At 42.9% G+C, this 23,489-nt stretch overlaps 1 protein-coding gene and 1 non-coding gene across 4 annotated transcripts in view; one reads left to right on the top strand and one right to left on the bottom strand.

Moving 5' to 3' along the window:
• Positions 1 to 23,489, top strand: part of LOC106572161 (kazrin) — a 229,862-nt gene that overhangs the window by 57,522 nt on the left and 148,851 nt on the right. The gene's annotated exons all lie outside the window — the stretch shown is intronic.
• trnaa-ugc (transfer RNA alanine (anticodon UGC)) lies at positions 12,185 to 12,260 on the bottom strand. Its single transcript has one exon. It is a non-coding gene; the product is annotated as a tRNA-Ala (tRNA).

Genomic DNA, 23,489 nt, shown 5'->3' with positions numbered 1-23,489 from the left:
TAGTCCAAGTCTGTAATCCCAACCTGTTTCAAGCTGACCACCAAATTGTTCCTGTTCCCAAGAACTCCAAGGTAACCTGCCTAAATGATTATCGTCCTGTAGCACTCACATCTGTAATCATGAAGTGCTTTGAAAGGCCGGTCATAGCACATATCAACACCATCATCCCAGACACACTGGACCCACTCCAATTCGCAGATCCACAGATAACGCAATCTTAATTGCACTTCCTACTGCTCTCTACCACCTGGTCAAGAAAAATACCTATGAGAGAATGATGTTGATTGACTACAGCTCAGCATTCAACACCATAGTACCCTCCAAACTCAACACCAAGCTCAGGATCCTGGGACTGAACACCTTCCTCTGCAACTGGATCCTGAACTTCCTGACAAGCCATCCTCAGTTGGTGAGGGTAGGCAACAACACTGCCACGCTGACCCTCAACACGGGGTTCAAATGAAATCACAAATTCAAGAACATTGGGAAATGACGACACTCCAAAAAGACGTCACCTCTTTTCCCCTTTTTATTTGTGGCCGGGCAGGCTAGCACGTTTCAACAGTTATGTCTTCATCAGAGCATCCTCAACCCAGGGGTCCCTGATCACCGACTATGATGAGACAGCCTACAGGGAGGAGGTCAGAGACCTGGCAGTGTGGTGCCAGGACAACAACCTCTCCCACAATGTCATTAAGACCAAGGAGTGAAGGGAGTGAATAATTTAAGGGAGTGAATAATTTAATAAATAAACGAACATGAACAAAACAAGAAACACGAACAACTCACAGACAGGGAAATGAAACAGAAACAATGACGCCTGGGAAAGGAACCAAAGGGAGTGGCATATATAGGGGCAGGTAATCAAGGTGGTGATGGATGACAGGTGAGCATCATTATGCGCTGATGCGCGTAACGATGGTGACAGGTCTACGCCATAACGAGCAGCCTGGTGACCTAGAGGCCGGAGAGGGAGCACACGTGACAATACCCCCTCCCCGACGCGCGGCCCCAGCTGCAGGACGCCGACCAACATGACGATCCCGGGGATGCGGGAACCTGTCGATCTGGCTGAGGCGTGGGAGCATGGCAACCTGGAGCGCCGGAGAGAGAGTATACGTGACAGCAACTGCACCGCCCTCGACCGCAAAGCGCTACAGAGGGTGGTGCGGATGGCCCAACACATCCCTGGCATTGTCAGGGGAAGGGCTGAAAAATTGCCAAAGACATCAGCCACCCTAGCCATAGGCTGTTCTCCCTGCTACCGTTCGGCAATCAGTACAGGAGCCTCGGGTCTCGGACAACAGGCTCCAAAACAGCTTCTATCCCCAAGCCATAAGACTGCTAAATAGTTAGTCATATGGTTATGCAGACAATCTGCATTGACTCTATTTTGCACTGACCCTATGCCCACTCACAAGACTCTACCCACCCACCCACTCACACACACACACACACACACACACACACACACACACACACACACACACACACACACACACACACACACACACACACACACACACACACACACACACACACATTTTGAAGTTTCACTCTCATCTTATACGCTGCTGCTACTCTGTTCCTTTTTGACTATTATTATTATTATTATTATTATTATCTATACCCTGCCTATATGTACAGTACATATCTACCTCAGATACTTCATACCCCTACAAGTTGATCTGGTACTCCCTGTACATAGCTTAATTCTATATTTATTTGTTTTACTCTGCATCGTTGTGAAAGGGCTCGTAAGTAAGCATTTCAAAGTAAAGTCTACACCAGTTGCATTTGGCTCACGATGCAAATAAAATTAGACGTGAGTGGGTTTCTTTTTTCCAGTATGGGACACTTGTTGTCACATACATGTACAGCACCCACATGGAAAGCTGGATTCACTTTTTCACTGGACTTGTCTCAAATGATGTATTTCCCATGTAGTGCACTACAGTACTGTCGAGTGCTCTACATGAGGAATATTGTGTAATTTGAGACTCTGCCCCAGACTCACAAATCAAAGCCTACAGGCCAAACAATCCAAAGCCTCCCCTGCTGACCACTTGGACTATTCTTGTGTAGAAGTACATTGGATTTCTGTTGCATTCAAAAGCACATCCACATCAAATAGATGCTCTGAAGTTAGTTTTCAGGTTTATGCTGTTTAATCAGATGCTCTTACACTCTTGGGTCAGACAAAATATGTCTATTGATTGCCTGTGTAAAGGTTTTTTTTACATCCGTGGAGACCCCTTCCAATTTAGCTGGGAATTTTCATTGCCAAACAATGTTTTCTTGTCATTAAAAAGTTATATTGTTATTGCAGTGGTTCACAATCTTTTCTCTCAGGCATTCTTGGATATAGGTATGAATAGCACCAGGTATCTTTCCTGATACAAAACCTGTTCATTAAAGAGTGACAGAGCTCAATCAAAACACACTATGATGAAAGAGCCTGTAAGCATGCAGGCATGTGTGTGAGTGAGTGTGTTAAATTAAGTCTTAACTAATTACTAAACTTAATTCATAATTATCTTTACCAGATCTGTACCAGTTCCTTACACTTCTCTCCCTATTGCCAATGTTGAGGAGGCACACTGACCGGACCATGCAGAATCATCATATTTTCTCTAGTAAGTGGTTCCTACATGGAGCAAAGATATGCTAGACAAGATGCTAGACATTGAGGAGAGAGCGTGTTGAGTGACACACACAGCGTTTCATTTCATTTTAGCTGCTGGTGATGGGCAGGACACGCAGGAGGGATTTTTGTAAATTAATTTGATCAAGCTATGTAGTCTTTTGATTCCTTCTTGATTAATGAATTAAACAATTTTTGTTGTTGTTATATCTCTGTAATACTATCCACATCAATCAAATTAGAGTAGCTTGTCTAACTATCTTAGCTGGCATGCCTGCTGGCAAAGTTGCTAGACTTTAGAAAAGCAAGCAATTACTAAATATACTGAATAAGACTTACATTCCTTTCAATCGTATACCCAGACTTTAGCAGAGATGCAGAGAAGCATATTTAGAACCACCAGTCAAGAGGATACAGACAGCTCAAGAGATATGCTTAGATATCAGTGGAGGCTGGTGGGAGGAGCTATAGGAGGACAGGCTCATTGGAATGGAAGAGATGGTTGGGATGAATGCAGAAGACACATTTCGGTTGAATGCATTCTGTTGTGCAACTGACTAAGTTTTCCTTTCCCAGCTCTGTGCCAAAACATGGTTATTTACCAATATAACTTAAGCACACCTGTTGTAACTGCCACCGTTAATGCAGTAAAGGTCTGGTGATGTTTTGGACACTTTCGGTACAGATGTGCCTTGTCGCAATGCTAAAATCGGCATTCAAACAAGCCCTACTCACTAGCCGAGTCTACCAGCAGCAATGGAATATTCATGACCTGTCCCCAGTTCACCTGGCGGGCGGGGATAGCAGGCCAGATTTCTCAGAGTATGAAAATCGGCTGTCGCAACATGAATGGAGACAATTCCAGACTCAAGAAAGAGCCTTCAGAAAAGGCCTAAACACTAAACTGCTCCAGAAGAAAACAAACTTCTTCTCCTCTGGGGATCCAGGGAAATGGAATAGATTGGCGGTTATTCTGAATGGAGCTTTCTACAAGAACGGCATCTTGTATGCAAAACATCGGGACGGGAGACCCTTCGGTGCTCCCCTCCTGAAATATGTTGCACGGATCCTGAGAAAGTTCCTTACACGCAAGGATCACCCAGCGGAGGTGACAGCGCTGGATATTTGGGATACCATTCAACCATCACTCGGTAGCAGTGGGACTCAATGTGAAAGAGGACAGAAACAGGTATGCAGGGAGAAATGGGCATACCTATGGCAACATCGTAAATCTAAAGTGATTTAAAATAAATTGAACAATAGTGCATACCCCAGCCTCCTGCCCAGTATAGTAATGTTGCTAATGTACACAACTACTATAATGACAAATGCCAAGCCCTGCCTGATAGTGTACCGCTGACCACGCTCCCTTGGTATGAAACTATGGAAACCGTATGACCAGACTATTTCGCAGAGACATGCAATTTCGCCCTTAATGAGGTAGATAATATTTTGACTTCCATACCAAACAAGGCAAGTGGATCAGATTAAAGGCCACAGCGCCCCAGTCCTCCCATGCCCTCATGCATACCTTCAATCCCTGTCTGATTAATGGAAAGGTACCTGACTCATGGAAGGGTGCTCTTATCCACAGAATACACCCAAAAAACTATGTTCCAGAGGATCTATCTACATGGAGAGACATCTCCCTCTTGCCCTCTGACTATAAATTACATTTTGGTAGGCCGTCATTGTAAATTAGAATTTGTTCTTAACTGACTTGCCTAGTTAAATAAAGGTTAAAAAATTAAAATAAATAAAGTGTTCATGAAAAGCTTTCTCCCAAGATTCTACCATGGCTTGTAGATACAGGCATTTTCTCTCCCAAACAAAAGGTATGTATAGGCAGGCAGGGCATGCATTTTCTGCCAAAAAACTGGAACTGATGACTTCAAGCATGAATCCACAAAGTTTTACACTGTGTTTTTCGACCTTAGTACTTTATCACATGGTGTAATGAGGAAATACAACTTCCCAAGACGTATTATATACGATGTGTACAACAGCTCTTTTCTCTAAGTTATCTGTGGGAAGCAGCTGACTCTTCCAATCCCACTCGGTGTGGGCAATGGAGTCCTGTTAACTTCATCCTAGCCATCAACCAGTAGCTGAAATGGCTATGCCAGTGTGTCCCAGCCCATGTGTGGTCACCGAACCCAGTACAGGGGTATGCTGATGACTTTCAGATCTCTTCCAGAGAGGAGGATGTTATCAGAGCCATGTTCCCTCGCACAAATTACTTTTTGAAATGGTCTGGGCTGGAAGTGAAAGACACAAAATATGCAGTGTTCTATGAAAGACACAGTTTGTCAATGTGCATATCCCACAGAACGCTCTGAGGGAAAAGAATAACAAAACTGTTCAAGTGGTGAGAAAGTGGCTATGCTTAAACACACATACCACACGTGACATTTTCTTCCTAAGCCAAAGAGAAAGGGGTTTGGGTGTCCCGAATGTTGAGTGGATTTACACTGCTACCACACTGACTCACCTGTTGAATATGCTCAACAGTGACGATGTGACAGTTAGGTAGTTAGCCAGAGCCTCCCTCCTTCTGGACATACGGAGGAAGAAGGCCACTGAGGGCAACTTCCTGGGCTTCAGGAGGAGGGCCAATGGAAAACTGGACACTCGTGCTGTGGGCTTTGGAGTCTGGTCAGACTGGCCGGATCTCAACAACCTGTGCAAGAAGACTGGAGTGCAGCTCAGATTAACACAAACCGAGCCAGTGACTGCCTCTGATGCAATTGTGGCAGACCCTTGTGTTGTTGTGGAGGCTTCTGTCACCCATGATGGAACATCTCATCCTACATCCAGGACAACACTCCTCGGTATCAGACAGATGCAGCTACTGCAGCACTGGACTGGCCTGAGGCTTCAGGGGAAACTCGCTGCTCTGGACTGTGATGACCACTCTCCCATTCCATGTACCAGAATGCTGCCATTGGCAAGGACATACTCACCTTTACTGTTAAGGCGAGGCTGAAAGTTCTAGAGGCGAAAGAAACGCACACCTATTTAGGTGAGGTGCTGGATAGCGGAGTGGAACACTTAAAAAATAAAGGAGAGCCGCACACTCTAGGAGCTCAGATGCAAAAATATTTATGTCCAATGTTTTGACAGACATTTTTTTTTAAAATTTTATTTCACCTTTATTTAACCAGGTAGGCTAGTTAAGAACAAGTTCTCATTTGCAACTGCGACCTGGCCAAGATAAAGCATAGCAATTCGAGCAACACTCATTTATATAGTGTCAAAAGACACACACAAGTGTCTGTAATCATGGCCAGGTGTGGCCTGATATCATTGGTTAATTATCATATATTAAAATAGCATACAAAAAACATAAATGGATAGAGTACGATCATAGATACAATTTGGCTACATTAGCCTACAAACATTTACAATAGCAAAATCACAATAATCACAAGAATGGCTTCAGATCAAAGTCTACGTTGAGACCGAAGGGAGCAAGGGTCTTTAAATTAAAGATCCAGGCAGCCTCTCGTTTTAACAATAAATAGTCGAGGTCACCCCCTCTCCTAGGGAGGGTGACATGTTCGATGCCAATATAACGTAGAGACGAAATCGAATGGTTTTCTTCCAAAAAGTGGGCCGCAACTGGGTAAGTCGAGTTTTTGCACCTACTGGTACTACGATGCTCTGAGATACGTACTTTTAATTGCCACTTTGTTTTACCCACATCATTTTTACCACAAGGACAAGTTATAAGATAAATAACTGCCTTAGTGGAGCACGTGATAACACCTTTGATTGGGATCTGTTTCCCTGTTTGGGGGTGTTTGAAGGATCTACATTTATAAGTGCCATTGCATTGAGCACAGCCGTTACATTTGTAGTTTCCATCCAGTTGGGGCGCAAATAGACGTTGTGCATGGATATCTTGGGGTGGTAAATCAGAGTTTACCAATTGATCTCTGAGGTTTCTGCCCCGCGAGAATACGGCCAAGGGAATGTCCGAAAACACATTACCGATACTATCATCGGATCTTAGAATGTGCCAAGGTTTGTGAACGATTTCCTTAATTTGTTCAGAGCACTTTGAATAGCGGGTAGTTAGAACGCAAGAATGCTTATTTTTGCGAGACTGACCTTGATTAAGGTCATGTCTCGTTTTGTTTTGAATTTTCTCAATGGCAGTATTAATCTGACCATTTTTGTACCCCCTCTCCTTGAATTTTCTTTGCGTCTCAGCCATATTTCTATCGAAATCTGATTTTTTTTATTACAAATCGTCAGAAGTGGCTGTAGGGCAAACTGTTTTTCAAGGGAAGCGGGTGACAAATATCAGCCCTCAACAAACTGTTACGATCAGTAGGTTTCCTGTAAAGATCAGTGTATAGAACATTATCTTCACACAAGATCAGAAGATCAAGAAAACTGATTTGACGTGTATCAGATTGCATAGTAAATCTCAGATGCTCAGAACAGGACTTAAGAAAAGCATGGAATGCCTGGAGCTGTTTTGCATCACCCCTCCATAGAACAAAAATATCATCAATGTACCGTTTCCAAATAATGATGTTAGTAAAGCAAACATTTTTGAGAGGCTGAAAGTTCTACCAACAACATATTACCTTGCACTCTGGTACCCTGCAAACCATGATCCATTTTGTTTTCTACATGAGTCAAATGTAATGGAGTCTGTTGCCGATGTTGTGAATGGTTGCTGTTCATACAATGATTTGTTAATTGCTTGACATGACTGCCTTGCCGACCTGATAGTCAGCAAGGTGAGACAGGTAGTCTCACCAACAGCACACATCCATAAACATTATTGTGTAAGAGGAAGCTGGTTTGATGTTGATTATGTGTTTTCCTGTGTGTTGTGGGGGGAGGCCAGTGGGAGGTGCTCATTTTGGAAGTGGGCTGCTCATTTGACGGCTACGTGAAGCAGGCCTTTGCAGACAAGTTGTTTAAAATATCAAATCAAATCAAATTTATTTTTATATAGCCCTTCGTACATCAGCTGATATTCTCAAAGTGCTGTACAGAAACCCAGCCTAAAACCCCAAACAGCAAGCAAAGCATGTGAAAGAAGCACGGTGGCTAGGAAAAACTCCCTAGGAAAAACTCCCTAGAAAGGCCAAAAACCTAGGAAGAAACCTAGAGAGGAACCAGGCTATGAGGGGTGGCCAGTCCTCTTCTGTCTGTGCAGGGTGGATATTATAACAGAACATGGTCAAAATGTTAAAATGTTAAAATGTTCATAAATGACCAGCATGGTCAAATAATAATAATCATAGTAGTTGTCGAGGGTGCAACAAGCACGTCCGGTGAACAGGTCAGGGTTCCATAGCCGCAGGCAGAACAGTTGAAACTGGAGCAGCAGCACGGCCAGGTGGACTGGGGACAGCAAGGAGTCATCATACCAGGTAGTCCTGAGGCATGGTCCTAGGGCTCAGGTCCTCCGAGAGAAAGACAGAAAGAGAGAAAGAGAGAATTAGAGAGAGCATATTTAAATACACACAGGACACCTGATAAGACAAGAGAAATACTCCAGATGTAACAGACTGACCCTAGACCCCCGACACATAAACTACTGCAGCATAAATACTGGAGGCTGAGACAGGAGGGATCAGAAGACACTGTGGCCCCATCCGATGATACCCCCGGACAGGGCCAAACAGGGCCAAAATACAAGCCCCTTGTGGCACGCTTGGACAGCCTCGCGTGTAGGTGCAAGCTGGTGGCGCTGATATTTGGCAGTCTCGGCCACGTACGCAGGCTTGCAGTGTGTGGTCTCTCCAGATTGCGGGCCTGAGAAAGACTAGGGCAAAGCAGTTGGCTAGGTACTGCTCTGTTTCAGCTGTCGTTGGCAGTCTAGCTGTTTGGAGAAGGATGCGCTTTCTGTATCCTTGAGTGTCCATGCATACAGGGACCTTTGAAATGTTTGGATCCTTTTTTAATGTTATTTTGATTGGTGGATTTAAGTATTTAAAATGTGTGTGTGTGTGTGTGTGTGTGTGTGTGTGTGTGTGTGTGTGTGTGTGTGTGTGTGTGTGTGTGTGTGTGTGTGTGTGTGTGTGTGTGTGTGTTTGTGTGTGTGTACATTCACACAGTGAATATTTATATAGAGATAGTCAGTGCCAGGTAAAGGTGTGTGTGTGAAAGTGCCCCTATGCCAACTATAATTTGGTCCACTCTGATTTCTTCCTCCTAAAGATGTCATGCCAATCTAATGTTGGCCCTGAACCAATTATCAACAGACTCCAGAGCCCTACACTACGAATCAGGTTTGAGGATTTACCGAGGTATCTTTGGTCAACTCTTGAGTTCAACTCGGGATAACCCGTACCCAGTGCTTAATTTGTAAATCGGGAGGTGTTGGAACAAACAGTGAGCATGAGAGGGGGGTGACCTGGGAAGTTCTGAGTTACTGGAATGCATAAAAATTCAACAAACTCCTTTATAATAAAGCATTGCATTCATATAATCACATTTTCGAAGTGGCATAAAGCAGTCGAGTAGAGGCACAAACCGAAGTTGCACACATGGGCTAATTTTCTGTGAAGAACATGTAAAATAACACATTTTCATTGATTGCACACTGTGCACCCTCCTACACATTTATATTACATGCAGTTTGTAGTGTCTGGGTCCACTGGACCCAAGGGTAATACAAGTGTGGAAAAGTGAGTGTGTAGGTGAAAACAAGTAAAAATGAAACAAAAAAGGTTTGCTGTGTGCCTTCACTCTGTCGTCCTCCTCCCTGGGCCTGCTGTTTCAACATAGCACCATGTCTCCCTGCCTGTCTGCCTGTCTCCCGCTTTTCTCACATTTTTTACCCTTTGTAGTGTGTGAAACTACGCAGTGTCTTGCGCCAACCTGCACAATGTTACAGTACATTACATTATTTCGATACATTGTAAAATATTCAGTGTTTTCCCACACCCAGCCAGGTGCAAATTGGGGGAGGGGACACAACAAATAAATAGCTTTGCATGTGTGGCTCCTTACTACAATCAATCAGTATGGCAAAAATAATCTCTGCTCAGAGGGCCTTAGAAATACTTTTTGCAGAGAGAGAAGCTAGTATGGAAGGAGCGTCTTCCACTTTGGAAGATGAAGAATTTTCAGAATATGAGGATCATGTCTGTGTCAACTCGGTTTCTGACAGTGAGTTGGAAGAAGAGGATGAGATTGACCCTCAGCCAACCCCAGGACCAGCCCGTCAGCAGCTAGCCTCCATGTTCCTTGCCAAGCTCTTGAAAAACTCCCTCTGATTAAGGACTGTCACTGGGTCTTCCACCATTCAGTTTGACTCCTTGGAAAGAATTCTCCTGAATCCCTCTCTGGCTGAGTTGCTGCTCTGCAATTGTACTGAACACCCTCGCTTCCCTGGTGACTGCCCTGTGCGCAGTAATAATTGTGCAGTTTCTATTTTGGAGCTCGAGTGACAGTTCAGATAGTTCTTGAAGTGCATCACACATAAGGCATAGATTGTTAACAAACCTTATGCGAGGATATGCGCATGACAAGGCCACTATAGCTCTGACGGGATACACCGTCGTGGGAGGCTTCCTCAGCTGCTGTGTTGGAATGCTTGTGAAGAGCCGGGTAATTTTTCCATACAGACTCTACAGTTCTAAAACTGGATGCCACCCATCTAGTGTCCAACATCCTGCCGATTTTGCACAGCTGAATGTCTAAACTTTCGGTGCACTTCCTCAGCTCCATTTTTGTTGGATACGCTATAAAGTGCATATAGCTTGTCCATAATTATTTTTAAATGATTGGTAGCTCCCATATTTTTTACCACATCTCCTACTGTGAGCTCAAGCCTGTGTGCCGAGCAGTGCCAAACAGTTATATTAAGGAAGAGGGCCTGGAGCCTTGTTGCTACTCCGCTCTTGCGTCCCAGCATGACAGACGAACAATCACACGTGATTCCAATTAGGGTTTTGGAGAGAAAGTCCTGTGAACTTAACACCATCTAATGCAGATTACGGACAATTCCCCCAACAGATAAATCCTCCAGTTCCACAAGATCAACAAAAATGTTTGCTGGTACGTCCATATATGGCTGCTCAAGTCTGATGTATACAATCAAAGCACTCTTTTTATTCAAACTAGTAGCCTCATCGAGCATTAGGCTGATTTTGGGAGAGCACTGTACTATTATGTCAAATAGTAAAATTTTTGCTGTATGTTGGAGCAAGCAACTTTGGAATGGAGAATTCTCCCCATGTCAAGTCCATTTAACTCCTGACAGTCAAGTTCTTGCTCAAAACCGGGAGTGGGTCTGTGACGTTTAGCCTCCTTGTAAGCTGTTCTGAAGACTCTGGCTGTAGTGTCTGTGCTTTTATTTTGAGCATTAACTACAACCTGTGTTGAGGTGTCCTCTTTAGCCTTGTCTACAATGCTTGCTGCCACTAAATGGGCCTTGGTTTGGGCATGTTCAAAAACCTTTTTTCTGAGGGTTCTTTGTTGCTTTTTTACGTTGGAGGCAGAGGATGTTACTGTACATTCCACCTACTATTTTGCTAGTTTCATCCCTCCAGTCTTTGAATTTTGCTTGACAAGCCAGGGGTTATAAGTTTGCTTGGTCTTGAACTGAGCCTCCGTCAAAATTGCACCTGCTCCTGGCACTTTGTCGGTGGATATACTACAAGTCCCGCCTCTCCCATCTCCTCATTGGTTTTTAGGAGCATATACCCACGTGGGTGATTGAAAGCTGAACTGAGGTCCACACTCCAGTCCAGTTGGTGGTGGTAATGCATCTTAAAGTTGGTTGCCAACCACCATATAAAGCCCACAGAAGAAGACTGAAGGAGTAGAGATTACTCGAAACTAACTAGGTTTCACCGTTTGTCTGTAGATTAATTGTCAGAGTAGATATAATACCCTGTTAAAACATGTATTTAGAACTATGGTTAAATAATAATAATAATGTGTGGATGTATATTTTGTATACTTTGTATACATTTAATCAGATTTGTTTTATTTTCATAAGCTCTACGTTTTACTACAGCCTGCCCTGTTGGGACTATGTTGGTTAAATTATTATGCACTTTTACTTTAAATATGTCGGGACAGTTTTCGGATGCATGCAGGGCACTTTCTGCTAATTGGATTCCAAATAGGCAACGGCCTTGGAACTGTTGATTTCAAGGGGTTTCTAAGAAACCGTGTGTTAGCCTAATGTTTTTTGGAGCTCCAACAGCGCCAACAAACATTTGTAGTTTAGCACCCGGGTTTAGGTTCAGGTTTAGGCTGTCTTAAAATTGTATTGTGTCATGTAGATTGTATGCAAGTGTATCATTCATCATTCATTTTTCATTATTTTCTATATAAACATTCTGTAGGTAAGAACCCTGGTCTCTCTGGTTTTTGCCAAGCGAGTTAAGTCACACCAGGTTTAATATATACTGAGAGTGTCCTTTTCACCATACTTAGTGTATTGGTTTATCTGAGCCTGTGGTGAGAGGGTTACATTTTAGTCATTTAGCAGACGCTCTTATCCAGAACGACTTACAGTAGTGAATGCATACATTTCATACATTTTTTCCCCGGTACTGGTCCCCCGTGGGAATCGAACCCACAACCCTGGCGTTGCAAACACCATGCTCTACCAACTGAGCCACACGGGACCATAGAGACCATAGAGTAACACACGATTTTGTGTGACTCAAAACTGGTCCAAATTCTACAAAGATCCTTGAAAAAAAAGGATATTTTGTATTTCAGGTAAAATAACAACCTAATATTTATATCCCAGGACAAATGAACTAGCAACAGCAAACTAACGATCAACATTTCCATGAATGTTTCATGTGTTTCGAACTGTCCCCAAGTTCAGAGTTCATTTTGATATTTCAACCTGCGTGTCCTGATCGCATTTTGTGTGGATGGACAAAATCAACAGTGTAGTCAGCATGTTACTTGCCAGTAATGACCTGGGCCTGAGTGACAGACAGTCCACAAAAACTCCATGCATTATTGAGATAATGGGAGGGCGTCAGCTGGTAAAATGCTGGTAAAGATTGTTCATCGACTCGTCCCAGCGGGAAAGGGCTTCAACCCTCAACTCCCCCTGGTCAGTTCTGGGGTAGTGAACAGAGATTGGGCATGGTGTAAACTACCTGGGGGCTAGCTAGGGGTTTCACAGCCAGATTCAAAGAAATCATTGCTAATGCTTCAGCTGAGCCTCGACTTTGTGTCTAATCGCCATCGTTAGCCTTGTTTAAGTTCAGATGAACCAGCTTGCAAGTGTTGTTTGCAAAGGCTCTTTTATGTTCTATAGAGTGGTATCATCCAAGGCACAGCACAGCGCTAGGCTAGCTCCCTAGTCTACTCTGGATGTGTTAAGTAGCCAATTGAACAGAGCTTGTGATTCGCCAGGGGATCCACTGTGTGCTCCCCTTTTCCTGTGTACAAAGCGTGTGTGTGTGTGTGTGTGTGTGTGTGTGTGTGTGTGTGTGTGTGTGTGTGTGTGTGTGTGTGTGTGTGTGTGTGTGTGTGTGTGTGTGTGTGTGTGTGTGTGAGTCACGGTCCCACTCTGGGGGTCTCACTAATGAGCCGGTCATTTGTTAGCCCGTTTGTTTGTGTGCCGCTCGCTTCCTCTGGCACAGGTTCAAGCTCCCCCTCCTATCAAATCCGATGTTGGGATCCCATTAGCCTGGCACCCCCTCACCACGCCAGTGTACATTAGAGGGACATCAATACCCAGCTTCCAACCATGCTAGCCAGCCAGGCATTAATGAAATAATTAGCGATGGACATCAGGGCTAATCTTTCTCTGACTGCTATACCGGTACCACCAAGCATGGGTACAGAAGCAAATTGAAGTAGCACTTTCAAACACTTCTATAAGCATGGTTGTAGATGTAATGCAGACATTATCATAAGCTGTTGTAAAGCATAAACCCAAGCTGGCTCTGTGTGGCTCAATTGGTAATAGCATGGTGCTAACAACGGCAGGGTCGTGGGTTTTGGATACCGGCTTGGACCACTAATGTGAACATTTCGACTTTGGATAAAAGCGTCTTCGGAATGGCATGTACAATGAGAGTGCAAAAGATGAGGAGCACCTTCCTAAAATTGAGTAGCACCCCCTTTTGCCCGCAGGACAGCCTCAGTTTGTCGGGACATGGACTCTACAAGGTGTTGAAAGCGTTCCACAGGGGTGTTGACTCCAATGCTTCCCACAGTTGTGTCAAGTTGGCTGGATGTCCTTTGGGTTGTGTACCATTCTTGATACACACAGGAAACTGTTGCATGTGAAAAACACACCAGCGCTGCAGTTCTTGACACACTCAAACCGGTGCGCCTGGCACCTACAGTACTACCATACTCTGTTCAAAGAGAGTATGTCTTGCCCATTCACCCTCTGAATGGCACACATACACAATCCATGTCTCAATTGTCTCAATGCTTAAAAATCCTTCTTTAACCTTTCTCCTCCCCTTCATCTACACTGATTGAAGAGGATTTAACAAGTGACATGAATAAGGGATCATATATTTTACCTGGATTCACCTGGTTACACTGGTACACTAATGTTTTGTACACTCAGTGTATATATGCAAGGAAATTGTTTTCCTAAAGTCATTGCCTCCAGGTGTATGAGATAGTGAGACAATTGCAAACCTGAATTAAAGCAAAGCCTATTTATCCAGTGTGATCTTATTTTGTCTGTTGTTACTGCCTTCCAATTACCTCTGTTACAAAATGGCTATGTGGGTATACACAACCAGTTTTTATGTTTTTGTTGCTTCTGAGAAGTTGACAAAGAGTGGTTTATTGTACCTTGTAATATCTATCAACCGCAGTTATTGCTTCCAGTGTTAAACATGACACATTATGTGATTTGGTCAAAAATAAGACCTCTGTATTTTCAACGAGAAACATTACACAGCTACAGACAGTCAACTCTATTTTTCTTTCAGATCAGGTGACCGTGTGGCTGCTGTGATCAGCATACTGATTTGGCTTCAGATATTTTTGTCTTCCAGCGAGAGCACTCTCTGTTACTCTGGCAACAGCCCACTATTTCTGTCTGTTTTTACCCTATCTAACCCCCCGCAATAGAAAAATAATGAAAAATGTTACCTCTAGTGTTCATTGTCAATCATATTTATTATTTAACCTTTATTTAAATAGGTAGATCGCTTGAGTTGAAGCCTCTTTTGTGATGGAGACCTGGTAAGGAGTCAGCAAGAGTAATGCATACAAAAGTGGTGAAACACAATTTCAAATTCCCTGACAATAACATAACAAAACGTATCACCAGCAGTATTAGCTGTACACGCATAACACATTCAATGTTGTTGATTGGCTATCAGTCAAAAAGTCTGATCACTAGTCAGGAAACAGATTGTCTGATAATCAGTTTGAAAACAGACAGGTCTATCAGATCCTCTTACCCCCGCTGCTTGTCCAATACAAGATAACAGAGATTGACTGATAAAGCCCTGAGAACAGACTGCGCTATAAGCAGGCTCGTCCTCAGTCCTCCCTGTGTATGACAACCCTGCCTGTCTGTCTGTCTCTCTCTTTCTCTGTCTGTGATTAACATCATCATTGATGACGCAAAGATGTCAACAGCACTGATACGCTCCCATAGAACATCTTTTGAAATGCCAGACAGATCTGCTTGGCGAACGTCAAGCAGATGCTAGTACATTTTTGATCTCCGCCCACACAGAATCATCCAACGTTTCAGTTGGAAAATGGTTTTTGACTTCAATTCTTGAGTGCAAAATATTATGTATTCAATGTAAAATGGTAACTCGTTGTCAAAAATCCCAATTTAATCAATATTAGATTTTGAATTAGGACCCCTTTAGGTATCAAAATTATTTTATAAAATATTTTATTTGGCCTTTACTACTATAGCCTACAGAAACATATTGAATAACACATTCATAAATGGCAAAAAAGACAGTAAAATGTTTAATCTAAGATAATTATATTTAATAAATTAATTGTTTATGCATGGTTATACCATGCATACCATGGATTTAGAATTTTAGGACCCCTTTAGGTATCAAAATTATAGCCCATAGTAACACATTGAATAGCACATTCATAAATGTAAAGAAATAATCATAAGGAATACATTTTTGAACCGTCTATCCTATATCTAGGAGATGTAAGAAACCTCAGGAAATAATAATATATTTTATACATATTTAACCCCTTATTTTTGTTGCCACAAAACTACCCTCCATAGTTCCATTCATTTGTATGGATTACCTTCAGACAAGTCCCGTGTGGGGGTCGTAGAGCAAAATGGATAATTGTGTTTGTCAGAGTCTCCCCTTTCCACAGTGGGGTCATATTAGTGTGTAGCCCAAACGGTTCGAACACTACAGACAGCGTTACCGACTTCAGACAAGTCCTGTGGGGCTTGTGGGGGTCATAGAGCAAAACAGAGAACACCATCGTGTTCGTGAGAGTCTCATCTTTCCAGAGAGGGGTCATGTTATGGTTTGGTAAACAGTACAGACGTTTTTATTTTTCGGTAGGTCTCATGGTCTGACAAACGGCGCTGTAGCTCGGTCACCTTCCACCGCAGATGCGAAAAGGCCGACATAGGCGGATGCAATGGATTGAGATGCAGCTCATGTAAAAAAGGATATCTCTAGCTTAAACTGACAGATTTTTATGGGGATGTTTTTATTAGGTTACTTAGATTGACGCACGGTCAATAGACTCTTTTATTAAATATAATTATCTTAGATCCTGCTCTCATCTGACTGTGCTTTTTCAAAAGATAGACAATGTTTCTTCCTGCTTGCAGACAAGATAAGTGATTTTCCTTTTGGGAACTAATTACTTTTGGACTTGTATTGGACTTGTATTGGACTTGAAATGTGGTTCATATTAGGCTAGTTAGTTTGTTAGTTAGCTAACAGGGTTGGATTCATTAGGATATGCAATGAATAAAACATTTTGCAGCATGATTTGCAACAGGCAACGAAAATAACTGTTCGAAAGGCAACTTCAAAAGTCACTCCCTGTTTTGTTTGGTGCCAAATGAACACGAACCAGGAGTTTTATCAGTGAGGTCAGAGGTCACAAAGAATCAGGAGGGTACCCTAGTGACCAAATGAGTCTGGACATTTTTGGATCTCATTTGAATGATTATTAATGTTCTGGTTATTGAGGCCAGCTTAGTCCTGGGCTGCCTTTGCGCTGTCCTCTCTGGGGTCTAGTTAAATATCAAGGATTCTTATTTAGGCTGCAGATGCGCCTTGCCAGTTCACATTATCTCTCTCCCCACAGGAGATCACACTCGCTTTATTAAAATAAATGACTGTTCATACGAACAGCTGGAAGAAGCACAGGGGGAAAGTTGTGCATCTCAATAGGAAATATTCTCTTGGATACTCACAATGTGTTGTGATAAAGCCTAATTTACCTCTCTCCCTCACACACATTTACTCCCTCTCTCTCTTCCTCACTTTTATCTGCCCTCTTACTCATGTCGACCAAAAAAATTTAAGTGTGTCATGTATTGTAGTGTTTACCAAATGTTAGAGCAAGAAGAATCCCAGCTAGCATATTTGGTTCCTTTGAAGTTGTGGGAACGAAAGTTCTTGGTTTCTCATTGGTTCTGGGAATGAAGCCATACAGTGGGGGGAAAAAGTATTTGATCCCCTGCTGATTTTGTACGCTTGACCACTGACTAAGAAAGGATCAGTCTATACATTTTAATGGTAGGTTTATTTGAACAGTGAGAGACAGAAAAACAACAAAAAAATCCAGAAAAACGCATGTCAAAAATGTTATACATTGATTTGCAATTTAATGAGGGAAATAAGTATTTGACCCCCTCTCAATCAGAAAGATTTCTGGCTCCCAGGTGTCTTTTACACAGGTAACGAGCTGAGATTAGGAGCACACTCTTAAAGGGAGTTCTCCTAACCGCAGCTTGTTACCTGTAAAAAAGACACCTGTCCACAGAAGCAATCAATCAGTCAGATTCCAAACTCTCCACCATGGCCAAGACCAAAATAAATGATTAAGACAATTGATGTATGGATGATTCATACCAAAGACTGGGTTCGTGCAGATAACCAACAACTTCGATGTTTGGAATGAGACTAACGTGAGGTAAAGAATGATTCATTAATTAGAAGACTAATTGGTCAGATATTAAAATATCTGAAAAGTTATATTAGGAAAATTATAACTTTGTAATCTGAAGATTTTCGTTGGTGCCCCGACTTCCTAGTTAATTACATTTACATGATTAGTTTAATCACGTAATAATAATTACAGAGAATTGATTTGATAAAATAACAGTCTTCAATTTAATGATGCCAAAGACACGACACAGTGTCTGTTGGAAAGCAGACTGAACCAGGTTTTCCTCTAGGATTTTGCCTGCGCTAAGCTCTATTTCGAATATTTTTATCCTAAAAAAAATCCCTAGTCCTTGCCGATGATAAGCATACCCACAACATGATGCAGCCACCACCATGCTTGACCACTTGACCATATGACCGCAGACCACATGTAACCACGCCAGCCTAGGACCTCCACATCCGGCTTCTTCACTTTTAGGATCATCTGAGACCAGCCACCTGGACAGCTGATGAAACTGTGAGTTTGCACAACTGAAGAATTTCTACACAAACTGTCAGAAACTCGTCTCAGGGAAGCTCATCTGCTTGATCGACGTCCTCACCAGGGTCTTGACCTGACTGCAGTTTGGTGTAGTAAACGACTTCAGTCGGCAAATGCTCACCTTTGATGGACACTGGCACACTTGACAAGTGTGTTTTTAACGGATGAATTCCAGTTTCAACTGTACCGGGCAGATGGCAGACAGTGTGGTGTTGTGAAGGCAAGCGGTTTGCTGATGTCAACATTGTGAACAGAGTGTTCCATGGTGGTGATGGGGTTATGGTATGGGCAGGCATAAACTACGCACAACGAACACAATTGCATTTTGCATTTGAATGCAAAGAGATACCATGACAAGATCCTGAGGCCCATTGTCATGCCATTCATCCTCCGCCTTTACATCATGTTTTTAGCATGACAATGCAAGGGCCCCATGTCACAAGGATCTGTACACAATTCCTGGAAGCTGAAAAATGTCCCAGTTCTTCCATGCCCTTCATACTCACCAGACATGTCACCCATTAAGCATGTTTTTCATGCTCTGGATCGAAGTATACGACAGCGTGTTCCAGTTCCCGCCAATATCCAAAACTTCGCACAGCCATTGAAGAGGAGTGGGACAACATTCCAAAGGTCATAATCAACAGCCTGATCAAATCTATGCGAAAGAGATGTGTTGCGCTGCATGAGGCAAATAGTGGTCACACCAGATACTGACTGGTTTTCTGATCCACGCCCCTAACTTTTTTTTAAGGTATCTGTGACCAACAGATGCATATCTGTATTCCTAGTCTGGTGAAATCCATAGATTAGGACCTAATGAATTTATTTCAATTGACTGATTTCCATACACATTAACTTTAACTCAGTAAAATCTTTGACATTTTTGCCTGTTGCGTTTATATTTTTGTTCAGTGTATTTGTGAACATTCCCAAACCAGTCAAACCAGTCATAGAACATTTCCAAAATCAAAATTAAATGTAACCATGTTTGAACCTTTAGGAGACGTTCTGTTAAAAGTAATGAAAATAATGTTTTTTTGTTCCTTAAATGTGCTGAGAATGTTCCAAAGCCAAGCATCTATCCTTCACCATTCTCAGAAAGTTGGGGGAAGGTTGTATGCAAAATAGCCATAGGACAACCTTGCTCTCACCAAGTTCTAAGAAACATGGTTCTCAGAATGTTGTGTGCTCGAGGGTTTCAAAAGAGAGTGAGGGAGTTTACATGTACATTTCTATATGTTTGCCATGTGGATGATCAAATCAAATCAAATGTATTTAAATAGCCCTTCTTACATCAGCTGATATCTCAAAGTGCTGTACAGAAACCCAGCCTAAAACCCCAAACAGCAAGCAATGCAGGTGTAGAAGCACGGTGGCTAGGAAAAACTCCCTAGAAAGGCCAAAACCTAGGAAGAAACCTAGAGAGGAACCAGGCTATGAGGGGTGGCCAGTCCTCTTCTGGCTGTGCCGGGTGGAGATTATAACAGAACATGGCCAAGATGTTCAAATGTTCATAAATGACCAGCATGGTCAAATAATAATAATCACAGTTGTAGAGGGTGCAACAAGTCAACACCTCAAGAGTAAATGTCAGTTGGCTTTTCATAGCCGATCATTGAGAGTATCTCTACCGCTCCTGCTGTCTCTAGAGCAGTGGTTCTTAACCTGGGTTCGATCGAACCCCAGGGGTTCGGTGAGTCAGTCTCAGGGGTTCGGCGGAGGTCAAGACACACACCCGACTCATATGATTCGTGATGACACGCCCCGCTTGGCCATCATTGGCTGCAGGTGATCACGCAACATCGCTTGGCCTATCTGTGCTGCAGGGAATTTGGCGCGCTCAGTAGTCGAATTGTGACTGTTGTGATGGTACGTCGTGTGATTTCGATATAACTTCGCAAACTTTCCCCTGCTGGACGACTGTGTAAGTAAGATCGAAGATGTATCTGGAATCGGAGACATTTCTGTACCCGCGGAACTGAAGCAAGCAATTGCCACGCACTTAGATGAGCTTGCAAAGTCTCTCGACGGATACTTCCCTACAAGAGAGTCATATCCAGCATGGGTGAGACAGCCGTTCACGTTTAGTGTTGAGACAACAGATGTCAATGATGAATACCTCGATGAAATCATTGAAATTCAGCAGAGCCAGGTTCAACAGCAACTCTTCAGAACAACAACGCTCTCAACGTTTTGGTGTCAACAAATGGTAACGTACCCTGTTATTGCTAAGAAAGCTCTGGAGATTTTCATACCGTTTGTTACAACATATCTTTGCGAGCAATCCTTTTCGAGGATGCTGGACATAAAAACGAAGAAAAGGAACAGACTTTGTTGCGAAAATGACATGAGAGTGGCACTTGCCAAGGTGAAGCCGCGCATTTCTGAACTGGTCTCTGAAAGGCAACAGCAGAAGTCACACTGATTTGCAGTAAATATTCATTATTTTGTTTTTGTGTGAAAATCATGTTTTAATGGTTTTGTTCTTTGAACACTGATGTTGATGCACGGTTCATTTTGTGCACCAGTAAAATATATACCTATGTTTTGAATTTTATTTTTCCAATTAAGAAGGGTTCGGTGAATGCGCATATGAAACTGGTGGGGGTCAGTACCTCCAACAAGGTTAAGAACCACTGCTCTAGAGAGTTGAAAACAGCAGGTCTGCGACAGGTAGCACGTCCGGTGAACAGGTCAGGGTTCCATAGCCACAGGCAGAACAGTTGAAACTGGAGCAGCAGCACGGCCAGGTGGACTGGGGACAGCAAGGAGTCATCATGTCAGGTAGTCCTGAGGCATGGTCCTAGGGCTCAGGTCCTCCGAGAGAGAAAGAAAGAAAGAAAGAAAGAAAGCATACTTAAATTCACACAGGACACTGGATAAGACAAGAGAAATACTCCAGATATAACAGACTGACCCTAGCCCCTTGACACGTAAACTACTGCAGCATAAATACTGGAGGCTGAGACAGGAGGGGTCAGGAGACACTGTGGCCCCATCCGACGATACCCCCGGACAGGGCCAAACAGGAAGGATATAACCCCACCCACTTTGCCAAAGCACAGCCCCCACACCACTAGAGGGATATCTTCACCCACCAACTGACCATCCTGAGACAAGGCCGAGTATAGCCCACAAAGATCTCCGCCACGGCACAACCCAAGGTGGGGCGCCCATATGAATACTGGAAATAGAGGTGAGGCCTCTTACATACAAGCCTAAATGAGATGAGTGACTTTTGCTGTGCCAAGGACATTCATCTTATGTAACATTTCTTGTTTTGTTTAAGGCTTGGCTAAGGCTGATAACGGCCTATTGAACTTGTTTTGGTTTCGACCGACTACGCCACATTCAGACATATGGCCTTCTCTCTGCCTGTCCCATCATTCTAATAGCACTCCTCAAACAATCAATGCAGGATCTAATAGTTGGCTCTGATGGAGATTGCCACATTTTTCACAGGTACTGAAGAGCAAGCCAAAGCCCACCATCACACTCCATCAGGCATTATAGCGGTGGCCATATTGTCATCAATCATCACCTGCGATATATCACCCCCTCCATATAACATTAGCCCTCCCTGTCCAGAGTAATGGCCGCCGCTAGGATATACTCAGTAAATAGTGTTGATGTATTTTTTTGTGCTTGGCCAACCCAAAGGTATCGATCCTTGTAATTTGGTACATTGCTTAACCTCAGTGGCAGTGCTGGAAAAAAAATGCATCGACTTCTCCGAGCACTCAATTAAAGGGAATGGTATTGCCAAGTAGCTCCCGTATCCTCTGCTAGACGGACTGACCGCATCATCACACATCCATTGACGAGAGGACTACAGCCATCCAAAGCCAGTCTGGTCACTCCTGATCTAGTTGAGTTGTAGTTCTCTTGCACAAAGCCTCTTTTGCACAAGAGTTTGAAGTCCTTGTAAATGTAAGGGTCCTAATAGAAAGTAAATAGCTTTTTGTTGATAATGAAGATACTTTTTAGAATGTCAGCCTTTGTTGACGGTGCCAAAAGCAATTTGTTAAACATATTTGCCACCTAATAAATTGGAAACACTAGTACAAACAGAGGAGTACAAACAGTTGGAACAATTTTGGAAATATAATGCAGAACATTTTCAAATTGCTGCAAACATAGTCTCAAGCAAAAGCCCACTCTTACAGAAAAAAACTTTCAAACATACTTGCAGAAAGCAATGTGATGATATTGACTCTGGGCCCGTATCAATCAAAAATGGTTACCTAGGTTATTGGGGTGAGTAAAAGCAATATGTGCCTTGTGACACAAAAGTACAAGTTAGGATCCATATACTGTAATCAACAGCACTTTATTTACAATTTGAATCAGAAAGAAAGTAGCAGCATATTAATTCAGCTCTTTGATGCCCATGGAAGAAAGTTGTTTTGCCTTCACCCTTAGAACTCTCAGACCGTGGCTGTCTGTACTAGCTTGGATATGTTCCTCTCATATTGTACTTTCCATCACTGTTCAAGCAACTATGGTGGATCCGTAAACAGTTCAGCTAGGCTCGGCTCAGTAATGTGAAAAGGGTACGTGTAAAGGAGTTAAGAATGTACTGTAAGCTCGCTTCACAGCTATCTATAAATGGCGCCGATGGTATTATCCAATTGGATCTTTTTGTATAGCTCAATCGGTTGGTACGTTGTCAAGGAGGGCGGTCACATGTGTTTGTGAGCAGAGGATCACTAGATTGAGCTCGGTATGGGACAGGGACAGTGGAGGAAGCTACATTGTTAGCAGCACACTGACATTAGTTTCATATGCAGGTGTTTGTTAACTAGGGACCTCACAAGTCTGCCACTCACAAGGTTTACTCACTATCTTTTCCATCCACACCAGCGATCTGTTGTATCTGTGGTATAATTCAAAGTTGATGAGTAACACTCTCTTTCGGAGATTCTCTCAGGATCAGAGAAGGATCAGAGAAGTATGTTTAATTTTTGATAGTGTTGTGTTTGAACTTCCTCAAATTCAACTTCCTTTCTTCTTGTTGCCTGTGGAGTTTTCTCCGCTTTCTGTGAATTCCCCTTGTAACAGCGTGGCGCTCTGTCGGCTCCCATTAAAAGAGCCGTGAAAGCAAAAGGGAAAAGAGGTTTGGAGCGTTCTCCCTCTCCCCTGAGACCCCTGGAGTCTGATAGGCATGGCAGTTGATTCTCAAACACTCATGTCTTCCCTTCAAAACTTCATTACACCTTTTTCTTCTTCTAACCCCTCTCTC

Source organism: Salmo salar, chromosome 15, assembly GCF_965601325.2.
Source record: "Salmo salar chromosome 15, fSalSal1, whole genome shotgun sequence".
Taxonomy (NCBI): Eukaryota; Metazoa; Chordata; class Actinopteri; order Salmoniformes; family Salmonidae; genus Salmo; species Salmo salar.
This window is presented reverse-complemented; position numbering and strand designations above follow the sequence as displayed.